The sequence below is a fragment of the Protopterus annectens genome, chromosome 8.part0 (assembly GCF_019279795.1).
Source record: "Protopterus annectens isolate FY-2018-M chromosome 8.part0, PAN1.0, whole genome shotgun sequence".
NCBI lineage: Eukaryota > Metazoa > Chordata > Ceratodontiformes > Protopteridae > Protopterus > Protopterus annectens.
In genome coordinates this window covers 1,821,607,996-1,821,623,558 of record NC_056741.1, presented here as the reverse complement: position 1 = coordinate 1,821,623,558, position 15,563 = coordinate 1,821,607,996, and the positions used below count along the sequence as shown (strand labels likewise).

The 15,563-nt window shown below is 36.1% G+C and overlaps 1 protein-coding gene across 3 annotated transcripts in view; it reads left to right on the top strand.

Moving 5' to 3' along the window:
• The window catches only part of ST3GAL2 (ST3 beta-galactoside alpha-2,3-sialyltransferase 2), a 1,330,536-nt gene that overhangs the window by 1,186,505 nt on the left and 128,468 nt on the right, over window positions 1-15,563 (top strand). The gene's annotated exons all lie outside the window — the stretch shown is intronic.

Here is a 15,563-nt window from a genome sequence, read left to right as displayed (position 1 = left end):
GTGTTCCAAAGGACAGTGCTTGAGAGACTGAGAAAAACACAGAAGTTGACTAGAAGAATTGGGAGTCCCTTGGAATTGAACTGGAGAGTAGAGATGGGAGACTGAGATGAACAAGACGACGACCAGTAACATGGAAATTAGTGAATAAATGTGAGATTACAAAGCATCAGTCATGTTTATAAACTATGGCTGTACAAGATGAAATGTGAAGAATGGACTTTTGTTGACTTTGTTAAACTTGTGGGGAACTAAAAGGCCTTTTGCTTCACTTCATGTCATTAATGTTTGACAGGACACTAAAGTAAAGGAAGAGGAAGGACAAGAGTAACTGTAAGTAAAACAGTTATGGTTATTAACAGTATTTCTATAAAACTTTTCATGATATTTATTTTATTTATTTATTTATTTTACATTTGTTAACCGGGATTGTCTGACTGAGCAAAACCCCTTTTTCAGCAGAGGCCTGGGGAGAAAAGCTCCAAAGCATAGCTACAAAAAATATAACTGTTATGAACTCAGTTAACATTATAATCATTCATAAACAATTTGTAGAACAGTTATCATATATATGCAGCTACAATTATCTATAAAAATGTTATGAAGAATATTGCAGCAGAAGGAAAGGAGATAGTGTTAGGTAAAAAGTGATGAAGTAGACTAGTTTAAGATGTAAATGTTTTGGTATAGAGGAGAAGAAGTTATGGTAAGACAGAGGAAGTTAAGTTTGTTATTTAGTGATGGTATGTTCAAGGAGGCTGAGAACAGGTACAAATCCAGTGACTTTTTAAGTACTCTTTAGTGGCTAGTTTGAATACTTTAGGATGTGAAAGTGATCTAACTTCTTGTGGGAGTTTGTTCCAAGCAATAGAGGGATGGTCGCTGTATGTAATGGCTCCTATTTTGGACTTGGGCTTGTAGATTTGTAAAAGGTCTTGGGTGGAGCTCCTGAGTAGCCTGGATGGGACATAGTGGGAGGTTATGGTGCCTAGTGCTGGATAGTAGGATGGTAAATAAATAATGGAGTGTATAATTTGGAGCTGAGAGAAGAGTAGGAGGTGTGGTAGTTTGAGCCAGGTTCGATGTTTGAGAGAGATACAGTGGTGAGATTTGTAGGTTTGTTGTACAGCAAATCTGGCTATTTTGTGATAGGTTGATTCGAGTTTGCCAAATAAGGTGGAGCCAAGATTTGTGAGTATTTGGGAGCAGCATGTTAGGCATGGCAAAAGATAAGCATGAGTGATTGTGGTTGTAGATTCAGGGGTTAGGAATTTTTTTTATTTCTGTAGAGAAGTCCTAGTTTTTGATGGGTTTTCCTGATACAGTTATTTATATGGAGGTCGAATTTTAGCAGATCATCAATGGTTACACCAAGGAGTTTAGTTCTAGAGTCAGCAACTATGAGAGTGCAATTTAGTGATTTTATTTGAAAAGTAGATTTGATATGAGTAACAGTTTTGGGGAGAGAGTAAGAGTTTGGTTTTTTTTTTGGGATTAAGGATGAGCTGATTATTGGTGTAAAGAAACAAAATTGGCCAGCAAAATTTAGCAGTCAAACATGCGACCAGAAACAAGATAGTGAATAACCAGACTTTTATTATAAAAATAAAAAACAGACCGGTTTCGGCAATATAATGCCTTCTTCAGTGTTGAACAATCATACAAATCACAATTAAATATACAAATTTATACATAGTGCTAACCAATAAGCACGTGAATGTGCTGTTAATACTCATGAATAATACATGATGTATTGTAAGCTAGCTAACACTATACCAGAGACCATGGCTACTATTTGTCTAACATCCCAAACAAATAATTCCAAAACCTAAACAAAGACAGCATGTGAAAATAATAATATAATAAGCTATAGAACCATAAAGGCAATAGTTATACATAATGGAATATGTATATACATCCATTGTCATAATTTATCTCCTTTTATATATAGAGAGAAACTGTAAAGGGCCCATTTTTTAGAACAGGCATAGTGAATGATCCAAATGACAAACATATATCATAACCCATGAAAAATATATAATATATTGTTATATATACAAAAGGTGATGTATATGTATAAAATTTGCCAAAAATTTGTATAAAATATTATACCTGACATAGATGATAACAACATTCTCCATGGACTGAGTGTTAATGTTCATTTATATAGAATGCCCACAATGGCATGAAGCCAGGTAAACAGTCAAAGACCTTACTAGTGTTATTATTGTAAGCTGTTTATGAATTGCTCCACCACTACCAATGTGTTTGTAATGAGATAGATGGGACCCCAATGTTTTTATTTCCTACCATATGTCTTATAATCTAGCAATCTGTTCCTATTCATTCCACTGTATGATCATGATTTCACATCAGATGTCCATTTCTACCAAATAATGACATCCAAAACACATTAGCCACCCAGGCTCCAATTGTGTGTCCTCTATGATTTTAAGGCTGACAAAGGTTTGGTCAAGGAACCAATACTGACCGAAAGTTGTTTGCTGATGATAACCTCTCCTCACATGCTCAATTCAGAAAGAGTCAATTTCCTGCTTGAAATTAGGGTTGGGTCTATGGCCATGTTCATGTAACATGCTGTATCTGATAACTGGGATAAACCCTCTTGAAGATAATCACTCATGTTTTGTACAACCACCGCCCCACCCTTGTCTGCTGGTAATATAACTATGTCCTTGTCGCCCCAAGAAAAGACCAAGATCTATTTTGAAAAATAAGGATGGGTTCATCAACAGCACTTCAGGAGAGGATTCCTCTCTTACAGATTATGACAGCTCAGGGGACGGGATCACCACACAAAAAGAAAACAAATAAAACTATCCCTTTAGAAATGGTTCCAAACACAGAAGGGGATGGAAGCATAAGAAAAGATCCATTAGAGCATTCCCTGGAGGGCTTGATCCAGAACTATCTAACATAAGTCAAGATGAGCAACTTAACCAAAATGTTTTAAACCTATCTAATGTAAGTTTGTCTGGTGATCAACAAATTCTTTTGAATAAAGGTCTTGGTTTTATACCTGGCTTTTTTTCCAATGAATACCATATTGTTACAGATGTTATTAACTTTTGTCATAGTCTAAACCTCAAGTTGTTTTTTGCAGATGACACATCTCAAAGATCTAATGAATTCAGATTTGGCAAATCTGAATTCCAGCCTTCAATGAACAAGCATGTGTCGACTTTCATGCAGTCAGTCTTCAGGGACCTAAACTTTCAAAATTATGGATACACTATGTTGAGACACAATCTTTCACAGCAGGAGAGTATTGCCCTCCAACAGCTACGTAACAACAAGGACATAGTTATATTACCAGCAGACAAGGGTGGGGCCGTGGTTGTACAAAACATGAGTGATTATCTTCAAGAGGGTTTATCCCAGTTATCAGATACAGCATGTTACATGAACATGGCCATAGACCCAACCTCGAATTTCAAGCAGGAAATTGACTCTTTCCTGAATCTAGCATGTGAGGAGGGTATCATCAGCAAAAAATCTGTTATACAACTTTCAGACAAGGACCCCCGTAAGCAGATTATGTATTTACTACCCAAGATTCACAAATTACTAACCAAACCTCCGGGAAGACCAATAGTTTTGGGTATTGGTTCCTTGACCGAACCCTTGTCAGCCTTCCTGACACAACATCTTAAACCTCTTTTGGGTTTGGTCAGGGCAAGGCTACAGGACACTACACAGTTCCTCAAAATCATAGAGGACACACAATTGGAGCCTGGGTGGCTAATGTGTTCATTGGATGTCAAAGCCTTGTATACCAGTATACCACATTGGGCTGGATTGCAAGCCCTTAAATACTGGTTGGATAGGGCTGGTTTATACTCACCAGGGTTTAATACGTTATTAATTTGCATGTCAGAACATGTACTTAATAAAAATGTTTTTTATTTTCAAGGATAATGCTACTGGCAATTACAGGGTACGGCTATGGGAGCATATTTTGCTCCCATTTATGCCGACCTGTTTATGGCATTCTTTGAAGAGTGCATGATCTACGATGCATCTCACAATGTATATTTGGTAGAAATGGACATCTGGTGTAGGTACTTGGATTACTGTTGGATGGTATGGCGTGCGGATGTGGGATATTTGCATGAATTTGTAGAATATCTTAATGGCAATATCTGGGGCATTGAATTTTCTATTACCTTTGATATGCAGACTATTAATTTTCTGGCTGTAACTCTTTCAAGAAATCATGATCATACCGTGGCTACCAGAGTGTTTCGCAAATACCCCCAATATAATACTTTATTACATGCATCGAGCATGCACCCACGGCATACCATCATAAATATCCCGGTTTCACAATTTATGCACATGAAACGCCTCAGTTCTACCAAATCAGATTATGATATTGCTAGTCTTGACTTATGTCACAGATTTGCTAGTAGAGGGTATAACTCTGAAGATATCAATAAAGCATGGACTCGATCCTCTAAAATGAATAGGAACAGATTGCTAGATTATAAGACTCCTTCTGGAGATTCCCGATCATCTACCATCAGATTCATCACAACATATGGTAGGAATTATTATGTAATTAGGGATATTATAAACAGACATTGGAATATTCTACTAGCCAATGAACAACTCAGATCTTTTCTGGGGGAGGAATGTCAATTCTCATATAGGAAAGGCAAAACATTGGGGTCCCATCTATCTCATTACAAACACATTGGTAGTGGTGGAGCAATTCATAAACAGCTTGCAATAATGGGACATGAATTATTGGGCACACATTCATGTGGCCACTGTGGCTCTTGTAAACAGGTTACCAAGTCCCAGCTCTTTTCGAGTCGAAACACTAGTAATGTCTTTGACTGTAACATTTTCGAGAATTGTAGCAATGATTAGGTTGTTTACCTGGCTTCATGCCATTGTGGGGCATTCTATGTCGGTCAGACTTCTAGGCCACTCAGGTCACGAATAAATAAACATCGAAGTGATATTAAAAACAAAAGGGAGACTAATGCCGTATACCGACATGTCTCAAAACATCAACAAGCACAGTTTATGTTTATGATCATAGACCGAATAGTGGGTGATCGCAGCAACCCACAAGGGTGGCATGGTATCCTAAATCACAAGGAAAAGTACTGGATAATCACCTTGGGCGCACTTTTTCCACCTGGACTCAATGATCATCTTTAACACTCAGTCCATGGAGAATGTTGTATATGGTTTTAACTTCCACTTCATTTATCATCTATGTCAGGTATAATATTTTCTTAATCATTTATTACAGATTTTATACATATACATCACCTTTTGTATATATAACAATATATTATATATTTTTCATGGGTTATGATATATGTTTGTCGTTTGGATCATTCACTATGCCTGTTCTAAAAAATGGGCCCTTTACAGTTTCTCTATATATATAAAAGGAGATAAATTATGACAATGGATGTATATACATATTCCATTATGTATAACTATTGCCTTTATGGTTCTATAGCTTATTATGTTATTATTTTTACATACTGTCTTTGTTTAGGTTTTGGAATTATTTGTTTGGGTTGTTAGACAAATAGTAGCCATGGTCTCTGGTATAGTGTTAGCTAGCTTACAATACATCATGTATTATTCATGAGTATTAACAGCACATTCACGTGCTTATTGGTTAGCACTATGTATAAATTTGTATATTTAATTGTGATTTGTATGATTGTCTGTTCAACACTGAAGAAGGCATTATATTGCCGAAACCGGTCTGTTTTTTATTTTTATAATAAAAGTCTGGTTATTCACTATCTTGTTTCGGGTCGCATATTCGACTGCTAAATTTTGCTGGCCAATTTTGTTTCTTTATGGTATTATATGGCCGTGCATCCCCCATGTGCATAGCATTTGGTTTGGACTGATTATTGGTGAGCCAGATTTCAACAGAGTTGAATGGGTAACTGTTAGAAGTTCAGAGAGTGAGTTAGCAATGGTGATAACTGTGGAGTTGTCTGCATACTGGACTAATGAGGATTGTGGACAAGAGGACTAGCGCAAGTTGGTGAAGATATTGAAAAGTAGTGGTCCAAGGATGGATCCTTTGGGAACACCCATTTTCACTGGAAGGGGAGGTGATAGTGAGGAGTGCCATCTTACTGAATGTTGTTGGTCAGTGAGATAGCTGGAGAACCATGATATTGTTGTAGTAGAGAAGTTGAGATCAGAGAGTTTATTCAGTAGCAGAGGATGTGAGACAGTGTCAAAGGCTTTTGATAGGTCAAGGAATAAGCATACGATAAGTTTATGATTATCTCTAGCTATACAAATGGTGTTGAGAAAGGAAAGTAGAGCTGTAGTGGTACTATGTTTGTGTTGGAAACCGTGCTGAGTGGAAGTTAGAAGTGTACCCTGTATAAGATATTGCATTACTTGTGTATGTATACATTTTTCTAAGACTTTAGACAGAGGGGAGAGGATAGATATTGGTCTGAAGTTTGAGAGTTCTGTGGAATTGCCACCTTTGTGAATAGGTATGGTGTAGAATTGTTTCCAAATAGCAGGTACTTTAGCTTCAGAGATGGAACTGTTGATTAAAATAGATACTGACAAAGCAATAGAGGGAGCAGCTGTCTGAAGAAAATAAGATGGGATACTGTCAACAGAAACAGAGCATGGTTTTAGTTTGTAAAGAAGGGTTTTGATGTAAGCAGTAGGGCCTGCTTTAAGGAAAAAAAAGAGTTTGCAGAGTTGGCTGTGGGTGGAGGTTCCAAACAATTTGGAACATCATTACTGGAGTATTTTAGATTAGGATTGAAAGGTTTGGCTATTGACTGAATGAAATAGGCATTGAAGGAGTTAGCAGTTTCTTTTGGAGATTTGTCAAGAGATGGATTAGGTGAAGTAGGATTACCAGGATGAAGCATTTGGTTTATGGCATTCCAGAGTTTTTTGGATCTGATTTTAGGGCAGCTGGAGGGTTATAGTAGAAGTCTTTTTTATCTTTATCAATACATTTTTTCTGTTATTTCTCAGTTCTTTATACTTTTGCAAATCTGCTGGTAGTTTAGTTTGGTTCCAAGTTTTCCAGGCTCGGTCTCTGGCTGTCATGAGAGTGTGAGTATTCTTAGATAGCCAAGGTTATATAGTAGCTTTTATCCTTACTTTCCATAATGGGGCTAGTGAGTTTAAGATATTTAGGAAGGTTGAGTTAAAAGCTTGAACTGCTTCATCAAATGGGAGCTGGGTGAGGAAGTTCCAATTTATTCCAAGTAAGAGATGATTAAAAGTTTCTGGGTTGAATTTGGATAATTTACAACAGGTTATGTATCTATGTGGTTTAGATAAGTGGGAGGTATGACTAAGTACCTTTATTGGAGAGTGGTCACTCAGGAGTCAGAGTGTGTTTCAGGACTATTGTATTTAGAGGGATTTGAGACAAAAATCCAGTCAATGAGTGTACTGGTAGAATGAGTGTTACTGGTATGAGTAGGCTGGGAGATAAGTTGTGAAAAGCCATATAGATTTATATGGTATGTTGAGTTAGGACTGGTAGGTGATTTCCCAATTTATGTTCACGTCCCCAAGGAGGATGATTTCATTAGGGATGTTTTGGGAGAGGTAGGAGAGAATGCATTCCAATAAGGTAATGTTGTCTCCTGGTGGAATGTAGATAGATACAACAGTAATAGTAGTGTAGTCATTGAGCTTAAGGTTTGCTTCAAGTAATTCTGTGGGAGAAAAGGGAGGTATAGACAGCTTTGGATATGTAAAAGTGAGGTTGTTGGAATATACAATTGCAATCCCTTCTCCATTTTGATTAGGGCGATCAAAGCATATTATATTATATCAAAGAGGGAGTATGTCCTTATCTAGGTTTTGTGGTTTAAGCCATATTTCTGTAAGGGAAATAATGTCTGGGTTTTGAGCAGATATCCAAGCATGAAGTTAGCTGACTTTATTAAGTATGCTTCGAGCGTTTATAGAGTAAAAGGAGATTTGTTTGTTTTGTTTTGGTAAATTACTTGTGGTTGATGAAGTATTGTGAGGAGTGGTAGAGTTAGGACTGGGTCCTGGGTTAGGGTGGATGTCATCTGATGGGAGTAGTGAAACAGGATAGTAATTAGGTTTGATAGTTATTAGGTAGTATTTAGTGTATTTTGATTTATTTGTAGCTCTTATGGAATAGGAGGGGGGATTTTTATTTTGGGAAGTTGTACATTCATGGGGAGGATGGCTGCAGATATGAGTATTGGTTGTTTGGTATATGAGAAGTTATAGTTGTGTGTATGGGTAGGGGTATAATGATAAGGGGTTAATACTGTTGGTGAGGATGTTAGAGCATGGAGGAGACATAGTGATAGCAATATTGCAGTAGAGAGGAGTGGTGTATGCATGATGATTACTGGGAGAAAAAAGATATAATAAAAGGTGGTATGGACCAGGATGAAGGTTAACGTTAGAGGAGGAAGTATGGGTAAGCTAGATTATGTGTAGTTAGTTAAAGGAGTGTGGTGAGATACATGAAGATATGGTTGATAGGTTTTGTAAGTGAAGGAGAGATAATTAGGAAACAGGAAGGGGAGGGGTTTGATTATAGTAGGGAAATGGTGAAGAAGTATAAAGAAAATGAGAGGCAAGATTACGTTAGTTTGGACATGTGCTGAGGAGGGATGCAGAGTATATTGGGAAAAAGATGCTAAGGATGAAGCTGCCAGGTAACAGGAAAAGAGGGAGGTCTAAGATAAGGTTTATGGATGTGGTGAGAGAGGACATGCAGGTGGTTGGTGTGACAGAGCAAGATGCAGAGGACAGGAAGAAATGAAAATAGTTGCTCTGCTGTGGCGACCCCTAACGGGAGCAGCCGAAAGAAGAAGAAAAAGATATGGGGGTGGGTGGAAATGAGGCTAGGAGGGGAGCAAAGTAAGCCTGAGCGTAGCTACACTTGAGGCAGAGAAAGTGCCATTCCAAAGGAGACAATGTGTAAGCTGAGATCTTGAGTTTTAATCAGGATAAGTAGAAATCAGAGTCAATGAACCTTTAAAGGTCTCAGTTCTTTTATAGTTATTGTTAAGCATTTTTAGTTGTTATTGAATGTTATGGAGATACTAAAGAAAACAGATGCCCTTTTTTTCTTTCTTCTTTTTTAGTATTAAGAAATATAGGCATTACAATGTAAAAAGAGAAAAAGGACTAGACAAAATCATGTTTAAGTTAATAGGCTATAACATTGGTCTGTTGGGGTGGTGATGGGGTGCAGAAACACCATAGCATAATATATGTAGAGCTGATGTGTTTTCTCTTACTTTTGCTTAGGTGCATGGATTAAAACCCTTTGCTTAATCTAATAACAAGTTTTAATTGGAAACAAGTAAATAAGAGAACAATGAATTTAATGAAAATGTTTTCCTTTAATAATAAATATTTCAGCTTGTCTTTAGAAACCAGCATTTGAGGGTTCCATTTTTTTCTCTCTTACATTTCCTTGGAGAAAAGCTGATTAGAGAGCAGAAAAAATAGCCAGAACAAGTTTCTTCAAGGCTAAAAGTTAATATTTTCTGAAAGCATTCAAGTTGTTTTTCACATCTAAAAGGGGAATAAAGATAAAAAAATCAGACACCAATTAGTATAAGTAGAAGCATAGGCAGCAGCATGCATTTTAGCATGGATAACCTCAATTTTAAGTTAACTGAGCCCTGTGTTTGTATTTGTCTGTGTGGAACAATTGTTCCTATTAGGAGATTTAAACTTCATTATTTGAATATGTAGATAGTTTTGTGTGTTTTGTATCAAGTTAACGCATTGTGGAGGTATTCTAGGGTTGTGTTTTTTTTTTGTTTTTGTTTTTTGTTTTTTTGAGAGAGAGTTTCATTAAAACAAAAAGGCTTGTAAAATGTGATATTTGTTTATTTATTTAACATTTGTTTACCTGAAAAGTCTGACTTAGAACAAGCCATTTTCAGCGGAGCCCCAGGGAGAAACCCTCCAGAAGCATGTCTTTGTAATGTGGGAGGAAAACGGAGCACAAACAGGAAACCCACATGTGCACAGGGAGGACATGCAGACTCTGCACAGGGGGCACCCCAGCCAAGAATCGAACGGGAAAACCTCTTGCTGTGAGGCAACAATGCAAACCACTGCACCACTGTGGCATCCACAGGTTCCACTGTTGATAAAAAATCTGTATAAAGGGTTAACCTGCCCACCATTACTGGATGCATGTATGACAAAAGCTGGAAACAGACATTGAAAAAAGCTGTCATATATAATTGGTGGGAATAATTACTTTTTATGGTAATGGCAACACTTTTCATATTATCTTGGAATGTTAATGGTCTCACAGGTATAGACAAAAAGGAACGACTATTTCATTATGTTAAGAAATGCAGAGTACAAATAGCAATGCTACAGGAGACATGTTTGGAAAGAAATGAACATATGAATTTCATAAAAGAAGAAAATTCAGGATGGATATTCCAAAGAATATCAGGGATAAAGGAAAAGAGGAGTACTTATATTTATTGCTAAAGGAGCTGCAGTAGTGGTAACAGAGGGGGAAAAAGATAATGGCAGATTTGCAGTTGTAAGGGGCTACTGGCAAAGGATGAAGATTTTTCTGGCATGTATTTATACTCCATCTAAAACTGCTATTGTGGAGTTTTAAAAAATTTTGGGAGAAGTGATCGACTTTCAGCAGGGAATATTACTTCTAGATGAGGACTGGAATTTGATTTTCAGCAATGAGGATGTGTTGGGGGCCTAGAAGGGAAAATATAACAAAACAGGGTAGATTTCTGAAGAAATTTATAAAAATATTTGGTATGGAAGACGTGAATTCAGTAATTGGAACTAAAAAAAAAATAATTTACTTATTATTCCCCAAGGAATAATAAATGAGCTAGACTAGACAGTGCATTTCATTGAGAACTGTGACACACATCCAATAACTCCCAGCAATGAACCACAATCCAAAAAGTTTTTCATTGGTGTTTCTCAAGTTTCACACATCCAATAACTATTTCAGGTCATGCTCCAATAATTACTAAGATAAAAATGCAAGGTAGTAAAGTAAAGATGAGACACCGGCAGTTCCCAACCTACCTGTAAAAACGAGAGGAGTTTAAGGAATGGGTAATTGAAAGTATTTAGGAGTTATTAAGGAAGATAGAAAGTGCTCCAGAAGTTATAGCTAATCTGTGGGATAAAACTAAAGTGGAGCTTAAAATAAATAAAAAAGAGAGATGTGATAAGGAAGCAACAAGAATTATTTTTAAAGGCTAAGAAAGGTTAAAGTATTACAGAATAGGGGAATCTCATAGAACAAAAAGAGGTACAAATGAGTGCTAATTAGAAAATAAGGGAGTACCTGGAAATATGCATGAGTTTAGAAACTTCTGGCACAATGACTTAGATAACTGAAAGTAGAAAAGGTTGTTGCCAAATTTAGGGAGCCTAAAAGAGGAAAAATAACTGGAGATCCTGTATAAGTTCTAGAGATATTTCAGAAATTTTATGAAAATTTGTATAAAGCAGAGAAGTGGGGAAAACAAGAAAAAGCACAAATGGAATTTTTATGGAAGACTTAAATAAATTAATAGATAACATATGAGAAGACAGGGTAAAAATGGTAATGTATAACCAATCTGCAGGAACGTTTTCAGGAATAAAAGCTACTCTGGTGGAAGTTTTGGAAGCTAGAAGGGTAGAAAGTGATAAAGATCTGGAAAGATTTGTTTCACAGTATTTTAAAAGGAGAGGAAGCACTAACATCTTGGATAAAATCTGTGATGACTGTAATACATAAAGATGGAAAAGACCAATCAGATCCAGCTTCATCTAGGCCCATTTCAGTTTTCAACCATGATTATAAAGTGCTTGTCTATACAGTAGAGCGTTGGTTGTCTGAACTAATTGGGGCCTAGTGTAGTTTGGATAATCAAACTGTTTGGATAATCAAACATATAATTGAAATGGATAAAAAACTTCTAAAATCTTGTTTTTTCTGCATGTAGAGAATACACTTTACAACCATTCAGTGATTTCAGTGTATAATAAAGAATATTTTTCACATACAAGCAGGCTACAAGTTCAAGAAACACGCACAAATGAATACATAAAACATTTACATATTCAGACTTTATGATTTTTCTTACCTGAAAACTTTGGAAGGCTGGGTTCGGATAACTGACATTTCGGATAATTGACTCTCTACTGTAATAGCTAAAGGAATGGCAAAGGTGTTTTTCAAAATTTTTAAATGTGGATCAATATGGTTTGTGGCGGGGATGCAAACATTATCAACATTAATAGAGCAACAATGGAACCAGAGGGAAGCAGAATGTAAGAAAATACTGCTGTTATCTGGTGGATCTTGATGCAGAGAAAGCCAGAGTATTCTGGGATTTTATGTTTAGGGCAATGGAAACATTTGCATTTCCTGATACAGTAATAAGGTTAATTAGGAGAATCCATGAGGGTTCAGAGGCAAAATTGAAAGTGGGAGGGTTCCTCTCTTGTGTGTCTGAACAGGGGAACCAGACAAGGGGTGTCTTCTTTCCCTTTGTTATTTGCGTTATATTTAGAACCATTGGCAAAAAAAAAAAATAAGGGACATAGAAATTCAAGGATATAATTGGTATGGTATTCAAAAACGTTAGTGTGATTTGCAGATGACATTATTTTGTACCTGATAGAACCAGAAAAGGACATCTCAGTGTTGTGAAACATTCTGAGACAGTTCTAAGTTTTTTTTTTAGGTTATAAAATTAATGACAATAAAATAAGGCTATAGTTGTAAACTATGTATGAATTGTTTCAGCAATGCCCATATTTTTGGGGGACATGATAAAGTGAAGTATTTAGGAATATGGGTTAAAAAGGATTATGTCATGACACCTAAGGATATGTGTCAAGAAACTAATCAAAAGATAATACAAAAACTGAGAAACTGGAAGCTTTTGCCTATGGATATGTATAGCAAGATACAAACAGTAAAACTGTTTTTAGTTCCTTTGCTTTTATATATAGGTCAGGTATACCAGATGAGAAGTTGTGAATTGCAATTCATGGGTTTGAAGGATTTTATTTGGGAGGGGGAGAGGGCAATAGTTAAGTGGGATAAATTGATCCTTCCAACAGAACAAGAAGGTTTTAGATTACCTGATTTGAAAGGATATTTTACAGCTACTGAATTAAGGCTGTTATACATAATGCAAGATGGTATGTCAAATGCTGGAGATGTGATGGGGGAAAAAAGAGGTAACTGGGAACATATGTTTTGGAAGTGTAATGAGTAGGCAGACTTTACAAATTCCCTGCAGAGTACTCTGTCATGAATACTGGGTGAGCAAAGGAATTTAACTAAGGATTTTTTTTTGTTTGTTTTATGAGTTTGGATATGGTATCCATATTGCCTTGATATAGTAAAGCCTTGTTAAGTTTAATTCTGGTGACTGCCAAAAAAGCAATTACTATAAAATGGAAATCAAAGTCTAAGCCAATCATACTCAAAGTAGTGAATATTTTAATAGAGATAAAAGAACAGGACGTGGGATCTTTAGAAAAGGGTAGGAATAAATTGCATAGAAAAAAATGGAACTTATCAGAACAATGAGTGCAGAAAAATGTTTTGGAGGAGGAATGAGGTTTAAAAGAAGGCAGGAATTGAACAATTTATGTAATGTTGGTTTGATTATATTGTATGGAACAATATATGTGATATATAATGTTGTAAATGTGAACTTGTTAATATAGTTTGATTACTTTTATATAAACATAAGTTTGCCTATGTCACAAGTGATAATTCAATAAAAGTGTTTAAAAAAGTCTGAGATTGTGTTTTATTCCCACACAACTCAGGTTACCATCTTTTTTTTTTTTTTGTAAACAAAAACATATTTGAGTTATCATTTATAACATAGCTGATCATATATTTATATAAATTAAAACCATACTGACATATTTTCAGTTGTAAACATTACACATCATATATAATCTTCTATACAGTTATCGTCAATTGAACATTACATGGTTCATTCAGTTCCTGCCTTCCCTTAAACCTCATTCCTCCTCCAAAACATTATTCTGCATATATTTTTCCCACAGTTCACATTTTTTTCTATTTAATTTGCTGCTACCCTTTCTAAAGATCCCATTTCAAATTATTTTATGTCTCTTGCTATACTCGCTATTTCTAATATGGTTAGTTTAGACTTTGATTTCCATTTTCTAGTAAATGCATTTTTGGCAGCCACCAGAATTAAACTCAGCAAGGCCTTACTATGTCTAGGCAATTCATATCCTGATTCACAGCTCAGAAAATCATTTCCTAAGTTACACCAATGTGTTCACTTATTGTTTCTGACAGAGTAGTCTGCAGGGATTTTTTAAAGTCTGGCAACCCATTACATTCCCAAAAACTATGTTCCCTATTACCCCCTTTTTCCCTGTCACACCTGCAACATTTGCAATCTGCCTGAGAAAAAATTCTTTGAAGTCCCCTTGGAGTATAAAAATACCTATGCAAACACTTCGAAGCAAAAATCCTAAATCTTCTAGACTTTGTTGCATATTTGGGAGAAATAAGTATGTTCTCCCATTGTTTCTTTGTGAATTGCTTATCCAAAGCCTCTACCTAATCCTTTCTAACCTTTTCTGATTGATTCCTGTAGTTATCATGCAATATTGTATATGCCCTACTGATTATCCCTTTTTAACAGCAGCTTCTGTTTTAGATTCTATTGAAAGATGTACCAGTGCTGGTCTTTAACGTAGATCCCTCTATTCCTTTCTCTGTGCCTATACTCTGATATGAATCCTTGATAGGGAAGGCAATGTCTAGCCTGCAGTCCAAATGTATTCTTGATCTCCTCCCATTCTGTTACCTTTCCCTCTCTAATTATTTGCTTTGAATACCTTGGTTACTTTACCAGTTTTCTCCAGTAAATTCCAGCCTCCACTTGCCTACTGTCTGTACCCCTAATTGCAGTCATCCCTATCGGCAGAATCTTCTTTCTCTATTCCCGTGTTGGCTTAGTTCTTAAAATACTTTTGGCTACTCTCTGAATGTAGTATTCCTTATGGATACTGTTATTCTCCTTAAGGATCTGCATCCAGAATCCCAGTCTCTTCTAATTTCTTGAGCCCCCCCCCCCCATTTCATCATTATCCTTTTCCATTTTGCACAAGCAGCAAGCTAGAATTCAGTGTATAGGAGCCTTAACTGTGTAGCTGTGAAATATCCTTTCAAATCAGGTAATCTCAAGCCACCTTGTTCTATTGGAAGGATCAACTTGTCCCACTTGACTCTTGCCCTCTTCCCCTCTCAAATAAAATCCTTCAACTCTTTATTAATTGCAATCCATAACATCTCCTCTGGTTGATAAAAATATGCCTGGCTTGTGTATAAAACTAAAGGGATTAAAAACATTTTCACTGTTTATTTCTTGCTATCCATATCCATAAAACAGAGCTTCCAAGTTTTCATTTTTTTTGTATTATCTTTTGTTTAGTCTCTTCCCAGATATCCTTAGCTGCCATAGTAGAATCCTTTTTAACCGATACTTTTAAGTACATTTTATCAT